At 36.6% G+C, this 11,266-nt stretch overlaps 1 protein-coding gene across 2 annotated transcripts in view; it reads left to right on the top strand.

Annotated features, from left to right (window-relative positions):
* LOC128874430 (thyroid receptor-interacting protein 11-like) overlaps window positions 1-11,266 on the top strand; it is an 81,683-nt gene that overhangs the window by 8,146 nt on the left and 62,271 nt on the right. The window contains exon 1 of one of the 2 annotated variants that reach the window (XM_054119222.1): window positions 10,900-11,066. The exons of the other annotated variant lie outside the window; for it this stretch is intronic. The gene's annotated coding sequence lies outside the window, so the exon portion shown is untranslated. Of the gene's footprint in view, window positions 1-10,899; window positions 11,067-11,266 lie in introns of those variants that run through there. 2 annotated transcript variants of the gene reach the window in all.

Genomic DNA, 11,266 nt, shown 5'->3' with positions numbered 1-11,266 from the left:
ATCTCTATTTACATTCGAGCTTCGTATTAACTAAGTATGAAGAGAAGAAAATAGAAGGAAACAAAGTTCCTTCGATCTCTATTTACATTCGAGCTTAATACTAACAAGGAAAGCTTTTTAGGTGTCCGCCTCCGATTGTTTTGATTTTTGGATATGTTTTAAAGGACTGAAAAATAAGATATACGTATTTTTTTATTTTGATCCGTTTCCATATTTAGGGGGTAGAACGACCCCCTAAAACTTCTTGTTGAATTACTGATTGCGAATAGTTACTGACAATCATTTTGTTTCCATTTACATTCATATACAATGAAAGTTCCTTTTGTAAATACACACCACAGTTTCTTTACTTCATCTACAAATAATTTGTATACTATACGAACGTTAACATTAATATATGTGGATATATTTATAGATAACAGATATACCTGTATAATATACTTAGATACGTAACAGATATAAGTATACTATATAAACTGTACAAGTCGAATATATTCCATACCGTTAGTGTTGAAACTAAAAAACAAAATCTGCCCCTTTCGGGAAATCTGTCGTAACAGAGGATTACTTAATTTTCAATTGAACTTTAGTTGAAAACAACGGTTCCCCAGGTCGCGACACCTCTTTCCGAGTAACGTTTATTACTCTCCCAGGGGCAGAGTTCTTCAAACTCTTTGGCCAACGAATAAAAAACACGACGCAACGGCGAGCCGATTTCACGTGGTTTTCACGCGACTGTTAGTCGCGTATGCGTTTCATTCCCGAGTTCACGGGGAATGAGGGTTCCCTGAACTTTATGGCGACCACGTATGCAGAAACAGCGGGCGCAACGCGTCGCGCATGCTTCGTAAAAGTAAAAAAAGAAATGCACCAACAATAAGCGCACCTTAAGGATTGGTTGCGGTTGCACGATCCATAAACCATGTGCCCTCGCTCGCCGCACAACTTTTACTCCGTTAACATTCGAAAGATGATAACTCATTGTTAGGTCATCGCAATAATAATCCACGATCGAGTGTCATTAAATTGCTTGCTGCGTCGCGTTATTAAGTTTCGAATGTGACGCTAGCGTTTATACACAAATAGCGACCGCAGCTTTTACGAAGAGCAGTTTTGCTACCCGTCACTGTTTTCGGAATCATTAACTGTTTCTTTTCCCTGTCCCGCGATACTGCAAGTTCAGCGACACGTGATCGTAAACGTTACTTCATCCGTTCAATATACCGTGCACGTTTCTTGTTATTTCATAATTATAGGAACACAAATTTAGCGCCACGTGATCTCAAGCGTTATTATTTATTCAACCCATCGTGCTCGTTTCCTGTTATTCTATCATTATAGTTTAAATGGCTATTTATACTGATGGAAGCGAATATTGTAGATCTATCGGAAATTGCTCGAGGTACAATCAGCGATGAGAAGACAGCACTTGCGGTGTTTATGACAAGCTTTCATTTTATCGACGCCTCGACTTCTTGGATTGAATTGTTTTCAGAATCCATGAATAATAACGAATTTGCGTTAAATTTAAATGAAAGAGTTTTTACACGGTTCGATTGAAATACTTCAAGTGAAATCGTGGAATGAAAAGAATTTATTGGAATGTAATGTAAACGAAAATGTTTTGATCGACGTAAAAATATAGTACACCTCTTGTAAGCAAATATAAGATAATTTCAACGAGCCTCGTGCGAATCGGCGATATCCCGATAAAGGATATTGACGATAGAAATAGTTGTAAAGGATAATTCAATGTTGCACCGTGCGCCGTGATAGAAACTACGTTCACTAAGAATGCGAGATAAGCCGATAACCAGAGCCTCGCACTTTAGTTCATATCTTGGACCAACAAAGGATCGGTCCAATCTCCCGTCACCCGTCATCATGAGCGCTGTTCGAGGAGTCTTCCTTGCTTTTTCACTGTGCTCAGCACTATGCTGGAACCTCGATTATCCGAACTATTAACCTAAAATCCTTAGGTTGTTGGAAATGAAATATATCTTATTTGTATCTTTGTTGTAAATTAACCTTATTAATCAAAATAAGCATAAACTGATTCAATGGACTTTAGCTATCAATGCACAAATGCGTTTATTCCATTTTTTGTAAAAATGTCTGTTCATTTCTGGTCGCGATGAAGTCTTCATAACCAACGCAATGATTGTTCAATCTACATGTAAGAAGTACATCCGCTCTGCTACCCCTAAACATACTAATTGCTTAGAGATCACCTCCCCCCCCTCACTTGTCGCAATGCAACTTTCGAGGCTTTCGTGCAATAATCGAGATTCACTACCTGTGGAGCTATCAGTTTTCGTGCTCGCCGCACGCTGAAACGATCATGGTGCAGAGTCTTACCTTGACAGTATAATATAATATGTAACAACAGGTATCTTACGCACCAAGCTACAGTCTACAATACTACTTTAAATGCAAATCGATATCAGATAGGAATGTGAAAATATCTTAAAGTTTCAGTAGTCTTCGGCCGAACAATTGACACTGTTTTACACTCAAAATACAATATTCTTGGAATGTGTATCTGTTGAGAAATGCAAACAAAATTGATTTTATTTTAAATTTTACAATGTTGTAACTTAACACTGCTCCATATCCAAGGCTGTAACTTTAGCAATTATACAGATTTCTTTCTCATAATTTAACAACATATTCTTAAACTGTGTGTACCTTTTGAGAAATGCAAACAAAATTAGCTTTATTTTACATTTAGAATGTTGAACTTAACACTGCTACATATCCAAGCCTGTAACTTTAGCCATTATAAAGATATCTTTCTCACAATTTTACAACATATTCTAGAACTGTGTACTTTTCGAGAAATGAAACAAAAAGCAATCAATTTGTAAACAAAATTCTACAACACTGTGCTCCCTTCCGTGATTCGACTTTGACAACTCTTCCCTACCTAGAAAAATAAGCACGGTACACCAGCTGGTCCAACTATTTGTTCTCAGCACGTTACAAACTATTTCAACGAAACGATAGCAATCTTCCAACGAAGCTACCGCAAGAACGTACTCCAAGTTCTAGAATAACTGTTTCTTTAACTTACAAGTTTCGGCGTTTGTTCGAATTAAAACACGACTTACGTCCCGCTGCACGTAACACGTGTCCCTGGGGCACGGCTGATCAGAAGACATTGTGCTATTCACGAGGTACTGCACCGGATGTAGCCGGTGACCTCCGGCACCTCGGCTTTTAATAACTAATCAGGTGCTGGAACCTGGTGTCGTTTTCAACGGCGATCGTGGAAACGAGCACCGGCAAGATAAAATTCGTCGCAATGACTCATCCCCTCGTCAACGATGGCTACCGCCTAAGTGCCGTCCTTTTTAACTTCGAGTCCTTGAAGTTGATCGCGGTTAATGCATCGAAAATTACCTAATGCGACGCTTATCGGCTGCCACTTGGAAATTATTCCCGTTTACTACGAGCAAATTGAGAACGTTAAATTTCGCATTCATATTCCGCGAAATTCCGTCCACTTGAATTTACGCTCTTGAATTTACCCCTGAGTTTATTTTGCAATTGTTCGATGCGAGGACCCTCTCGAATTTTACGTCGAGAGTCCATTCTGCGTGATGGGGTAATTTTCTCCCTGTTTGTTGTTCGTATGTCTTCTTTAATTTCAAACATTCGTCTAAAGTTTCGCTTTTGTTTTGAAACTAAGGCTTCAAGAAGTTGAGTGGTATGGATTTTATTTGTGTATAGGAAGTTCGAAAAGCGATAGAAACTTTGGATGAAAAATGAAACTAAAGTTAAGGTTTGTTTCGATTCTTATTCGTTTTTCTTAACAGGTTTTTCATTTTTGCATATGTTTCTTTTTGTAAGTTGGAACAGTTTAGAAAGCCAAAGTGCTTAAATTTGTTTATGATAACCTTTACTTAAGTGCAGCCTAGGTAGCTAACCTTCAATGAGCCCACATAACTTTCACATCACGTACTAATGTATCGATATTTTATCAAATAATTTTAGTTTTCTCCCAAGATTACGTATACGTTTTAATTATGAAATATAATGTCTCTGATAACCATTAACAATATTGATAACGGTCCGCAGCACCATCAACTTTAAATATCAAAGTAAATGCCTTACAAGTTGTCTGCGGAAAAAAAGTTTGACCCATAGAGGGCTAAGAGCATATACTTCGTATTTAAACAAAATTTGAAAGACGCCAAATTTTATCCTTACAAATTACAAGGGTACGGCATTTATTTTTATTTTAAATACAATGATTTAAAGTCCTTGCTTACAAAGCACTTACGGAATTAAAATTGAGACACTATCTCCGAATTCAATTTATTGAGTAAAATATCCATCACGTATTTGTACATATTTATGTGTCCAAAATAAGAAATTGTTCTCAACATTTGACAAAGTTTCAGGTGTTACTATCTTATCAATAACGACAAAAGTATTACGCGAAACTTGTTTTAAACGTGTTTTTCTCAAAATATGTTTTTTTCAAAATGATCTAGTCATTATCAGAAAAACTATTTAAAGTGTCACTTTGATATTTGAATTGTGTGCAAATAACGTACCACTTTATCGCGTGAACTACAGCTAGCTGACTTGATAACGTAACAGGTTTTTTTCCTTTCAACGATAAAATTTAAAACGTCAACTTTTACAAAATTGTGGATTTCTATTACTAAAATTAATTGATGAATGTTAGATGAAATTTCAAATTTCATTATTCATTTTCCCCCAGCTTAATCCTATAATATTTATTGATACGTTCACCGCTATAATTTGTTGACCGTGATATTCTTAATAGCGAGTCACGCTCGCGGAGACTAAATATTAACTCAATAAGTGCACGTTAATTGCCACTTCATAATGCCATAGAAACTTACACTTAGCGGGTACGCGTTTTCAAACGCGGTTGAATAAATATAAACCTCGTCCCACAATGCCTTTGAAAAATAGAACTATGAAGTAACCAGTCGTGGAAAGTGCTATGGTGTTCAATGGAAAGCAAGATTGTTGTTTTTACTAAGTCAGCGATTTGGATGAAAGATTCAGAATTTCACATAAACTTTTATCATTGAATCTATTGATTTCCGTACGTAAAGTGAAACAGTAAAATAAATCATCACACATTATATACAAAAGTGACTAAAACATTGGGATGCGTTCCTTTAATCAGGTATAATTCATTCGAATGAACTAAACTTTTCTAATCGAACTTATCGATTTCATTTAACTGGCGCGTGCAATTATTACTCTTCGATTTTCGTCGATAACACATCGAAACACGATAGGACGAGTATCAGGGGTGATTAGGGATAGGGGTGATAGTGTCTATGACTACCACCCGCGAATGGCTATAAATGTAGGTCGATCGAGCTTTCACTCTGCTTACGTGGCTGGTGTCACCCTGGTCGTCTAACTAACAATTTCGTCGAAAGGTTAGTAAATAAATATTATTTCAATTTGTTGATGTTGAAGCTATTTCTTCGCTGGCATCGTTTCAATTAAGGTTCTAGTGTAAACGTCTAAAAAGAGAGACTTCTTTAAGAATTGAAAGAAGTAAAACTATAAGTCGTGTAATAATAAATGATTTTGTATTTAACAATACATGTTTTACAAGTGTAAAATCAATGTTCGCGTGTTATTTTATTGTTAGTATACGAAAATTACGTGTCTAGACGGTAAATTACATTTTCTTAATGTATATTTATGTACCTATCCTGTCTACCAGAATAAACAGTGTTGGTTAATAAATACATTTTGTGAACATTTTCTAATAAAAAAAAAGACGTTCTTCTGCAATATTTTAAACAAGTATATGTCAGTGTCAAATTTTCATTGTTTTTCAATCATTCTAGTAGACACCATAGCCACATAAATAGACATTAAGACAAATTTGTTTTTTGTTTCTTTCATAACGTAGTTACCATCTCCATATGTAATTTTCGCAGCGTTACTTTCCCATCCAGTTTCCTCAGAATATTAACAATAAAATGACCCCACAACAAATTTGTTTTCTATTAAGGCATGTAGGATTCTCAAATATAAATTCATTTATTATTGTACGACTTAAATTTGTCCTTTTCTTAATTTCCAAAGAAACCTGTCTTTTTAGATGTTTATAGTAAAATGTATTCTTTAATTCACTGCTGAGAACAACTATAGCACTACCCATATTTTTAAACGTTTCAGTGTTTTTTAACCCTTAGACTGCCGGACGATTTTTGCTGGAAATTTTAAGAGGCGTCGAAGTGTAAATTTTAACGAAATATCATTGTATAGAGAATGATTACTTTTTTATATTCACAGTTTAGTTTCAAAAATAAAAATGAAAAAACCTAAAAGACCTTTTTCCTGAGATCTCGTAGTGATCTGGTCCTGTTGGTGTTGTCTTAAAGAAAAAACAACAACAGTAGAACAATCGAATTTTAAAAAAAATATCACCTTATAGAGAAAGACAAAACGAAACTTTTTTGTATATATAGTTTATTCATACGACGTTTAGTTTTAGAGATAAAAATCGAAAACTTAGAAGACCTTATTCCTGAAATTCAATTTTTGCAACGACCTTCTAACTTTTCAATTTTTATTTCCGAAACTAAGCTTCCTATGAACAAACTATAAATATAACAAAGTTTCGTCTTATCATTCCGTATAAGCTGTATTTTTTAAAAATTGATTTGATGAATATGAACATTTTTCTAAGCCCATTTCTCGATGGCGCATATATACGCCCTTCGTAGTTAAAGGGTTAATCGATATAAAATAAAATCAATTATATGAGATGAAACGCAACTTCAGAGAGATTAATAAAAAACGTATTCCTTCAGTTCATATGATTTCTGTTCATTCCTGCTCAAAACGTCAAATCGTTAACAAAAAAAATGATGCTATAGTTATAATCCACAGTGTACCTTTCGATCAACGAGGCTCATAATATTTGAAATTTTAGTCCTCTTCCGTCAGAATGAAAGATTCCTCGTAGGTGGGCTCGAGCTCACGAATAAGTAGGGTAGTGGGGTGAAGGGGTAAGGTAAGGAAGAACCAGAAGGGGGCGATCCTGCGATTACCATAATGTCACCGGTAATGTGCCTTTTCCACTCTGGTTTCCTTCAGCTGCGCCCGCAGGGCGCATTCGCATGGGGGCCGATAAAAATGTTCTCTCGTTAACAGCGACGCGTTGTACATTCGTACGGAAACATGTCCCAACGGAAAAGGCGGCAGCTAGCCTAATTACATTATTCATGACCGTGTCTGCGGTGTTCCTCGTCCGAACTGTGTATTTTGTTCGAGGAGACGTCGTTCCAAGTGAATCTGTACCGGTTCCGGAAATTTTCGTTTCTGAATAGTACTAGTGGAAGTAATCAAAGACAACGAATGAAAAGGAAAGTGTGGATTAGGTCCCTTAATTGCAACATGCAACGAATTTAACACGTTCTTGACAGAGGAGATAGATTTAGTAACCACCACACGTTTCAGAGCCCTTGGTTAAAACCTTTAAACGCTACTTAATTACATCGCTAAAATTTAGTTGAAAATTGTCTCCCCAAGATAGTCTTCTATCAGTACTAGAGAAATCTCTGTATCTTTTGAGCAATAAAAGTACACATGATTACAATTGACACGTTGACTGCCAGACTAACAACTCGTAAAACTCGTGAAAATTTCTTCAAGATAAAATTTCGTCCCTAAACTGTTACAGATTAAATAATTTAACATTTGTTGTAATATTTAATTTTGTAACCTATATACTTGGCAAATTCTACCCAAAATTATTTTCATCATCATCCTACTTTTGGAATTAATTTCTTTAGTTCCTTACTGATAAGTCCTGGCATCCATTCTTGGGTGACGTGGCGACTAACGGGTTAAACGTGCAAGAGGATGTCGTTTAAGTGCCCACCACTAAGCTAACATGTAGTTTGTCATTTAAAACCAAAATCCTGAAATTCCTTTTGGAAGACCCTTTAGTTTCGTTTTGGTCATTTCTTATTGAGGTCGATTGAAATTAATCCTCTAAATTAGATTGATTTTAGTCATTTGTTTGAAGAACATCATTAGCGAATGAAAACAATCTATTATTGTATTTGAATAAATATTCAGTGACTGTATCTGCCATTACTAGAATTTTTTAAGAGAACTTCGAGGGGCTATTCTGACACGGACATTTTATGCGTTACAACCCAATAGGACGCAGCGTTCCGCGGGTTATTGCCTATGCGTGGCTCCGTGATCGTCATACACAGAAGTTCACGTAATAAGGATGTTCGATTGTTGTAATAAAATTGGTGCTGAAATCGATTTTAACACATTAACCATCAGTTTATTTAGAAACGGGTTTCAACTTACAAAAGGATTTTCTATATTAGTATATATTAATGTGGGCTAACATTAATTTTTATATACTGTTACTGGGTATATCAAGGGCCGTATCTGTTTCCTCAAACTCAATGTTGTAAATACACAACCAACAATACAATTAATAGGTTCCAGTATGTAGACACTAGAATTAAACAGCCTATAAATAGATGCCTGGTAAATAGTGTTGAATTAAAGTGAAAAAAATTGTTTTGCAAAAAAATCGTTTTTCTTAATTAGAAATTATACCTCATACGTATTTTGAAATCTGAATTCCATGTTCACTCTAAAAACGTTACAGAGAAAAACAATTAACCAAAAATGAAGTAATGGATTAATCATTGTTTACTAGTTGTTTATTCAATGGTACTGAGTTTAAAAATAATCAATTTTGCATGTTTACGATTATCGGTTATAGTACTACCGTTATTGAATAAAAATTTTACATTGGTGTGTACATTCTCTACAATTGCGACTATCGGGCTAATAATATTTATTCAATTTCGTATCCAACGAGAAAAACAAAATATTTGCTTTTACCGCGAAAATAGAAATAAAATTCGCTTGAGATTCAATACAAAACACGCACTTCATGGGATGCTGGACGTATCCAGGATCGATTCTTGTTATAATCGGACATACAAGGGTTATAGACAAGTAATATGATCACGTACAATTAGGACTGTCTGCTTCCAACTAATCATAGGGGTGTTCTGTGGCGATTTGGACGGCCATATCGCGGTTATTCAGCTGGGTCCATCATTAACCCTGAATGGTCGTATTACTGTCAGCCAGCATTCGGACATTCTACATGACAAGGTTTAGGTTATGATTCGCAAATTGTTTCCCAGGAACAATGCCATTTTTCAAGTTAGCAATACACAATGTTCATTCTTGGTGTACAGAGCATCAAGATAAAGTTAAATATCATGATAAGGGCACTTTTGGAGAACTGAGTGATGTGAGAGATTCCCTCTTTCCCCTCTAAAGAATTTGAAGAAACTAAATAACACTTTACTGGAAAATATTTATATATTGTATGAATCCATCACAATAAAGTTTAACTTGTTTCTTTATAAGTTTTATTGTACAATTAACTCGATGTAGAGTCGACTTTGATAAACTTTATGTTTTCGTTAAGGAAATCTTTTAAATATTCGAAGAGGATTACACAACTTCTTTCATGAATTGTTTACTATTTACCATGAGTCCTGGTGTAATGCATCACCTACCGATAACAGAAAATATAGCCATAACAGATAAAATAGAATGTCACTACAAAATAGAATATGAAAATGTATATGAAAAATGAAAATGGGTGGTTTGTAATAAGAATTTTTAAATTATTTAGGGTACACGTGCATTTTCTCAATAAGCATGTATGCTGTACACATATAAAAAATTTATATAATTTTATCTGGAGTGATGATTTCGCTACAGGACAATTTGTAACTCGGGCATATAAAAAAATATACTATTTTTTACAAAGACTCGTAACTCTACGTTTAAAAATAAATGTAACTCTCTATGGGCCCGTGTAACTTTCAGATTTCATGCTAATATATCAACATTTAATCAAATAATTTTAGTTTCTTCGCAATCATATAATGTCTTTGATTTGAATTTGAATATTTTTCTGTACAAAATTTGCAAGGCATTTACTTTGGTCAATTGAGATTAATATTGTTGCTAACCGTCATTAATATAAAGTAAATGCCTTGCAAATTTTCTACAGAACAAAAATTCGACCATAGAGGGTTAATTATAAATCCGATATAAAAATGCAAGTATAAATAAAATAAACCGCTCCTTTTAGAGATCTAGCTGTCTAAATAGAACTAATGTCCGGATATTCGAGTAGTCCCAGTCCTACTTGCCACACACATCGACACGCAAATGTTGAAAACGGGAAACTAAGGACCATCGCAGTCCTCTCCCGTCTGCATCACAACGTACCATCGACCATCTCTCGGATGCACTTGCGTTTATCATCGATAACCCGGCCGATAGAGGAGCCTCAGCGACGTGCTCCATACGCGACCGAATACCCTGCCGAATGCATTAACGCATCGCTATCCGTGCATGCGCATCCATCGTTCGAAAACGGAGTTACCCGAGACAGCCCGTGCGACTGCTCCAAGTTTGCCAGAGCGCACACGTGTCCCCGCGGTGTGACTGTGCGTTTTGTACCTGCGTTTCCTCTCCTTCTTGCAGTGTGCACTTTTCGTTTACACACGACCGCCTGTGAGCACCTCTCCGCCCGGTGTTCCTGCCACCAGGGCAGACCTACGCTCGCACACCGGCACAGGTAATCTACCTACTTATAGAATATCTACGCGGGACACCGTGCATACGTATCTTTGATATCTGCGTTCGTTCGTTCGTTCGTTCGTTCGTTCGTTGCGAGCCGTTTGTGTGTCAGCGGTAGAACGTGTGGTCTCTTGGTGCGTGCGTGTGCCCTCCTCCTCCTCGAGGAGGGTTGCTAGGTGGTAGGAGGTGGAGTAGCCGCAAACGCACAGTCGCTTCTCGACGGTCGGACGGTGAACGTGGTCCACGGGTGGTGTCCAGCACGCGCACGACCGTCAGTTCCTTCTGGGCTAGCGGTGCAACCATCGCAGGGTGTTCCACCTCTCTCAGGATTCGTGTGTTTTCCCGGCAAGCCACCTCAAAAAGAACACGGACCAGCCGATAGGAACGAAATACCACCCTTCCAAGTAAGAGAATCTAGTTTTTCATTATCCTTAGATGTCCTTGGGTCGGGTCTTGGCTCTGGGTCACCACTGTTGGGTTGGATTGTATCGTTGAAGGGGACATTAGAGTTGAGTTATCACGCAATCGTAAGATTGGAAAGATAGTGTTTCGAGTAAAATATTTAGGTTTTCAATGTCGATTGGTGGTCTGGGGGTCGGGAGAA

This window comes from Hylaeus volcanicus, chromosome 3 (genome assembly GCF_026283585.1).
Source record: "Hylaeus volcanicus isolate JK05 chromosome 3, UHH_iyHylVolc1.0_haploid, whole genome shotgun sequence".
Classification (NCBI taxonomy): Eukaryota; Metazoa; Arthropoda; class Insecta; order Hymenoptera; family Colletidae; genus Hylaeus; species Hylaeus volcanicus.
The sequence above is the reverse complement of the archived record's forward strand: the minus strand, read 5'-3'. Positions and strand labels throughout refer to the sequence as shown.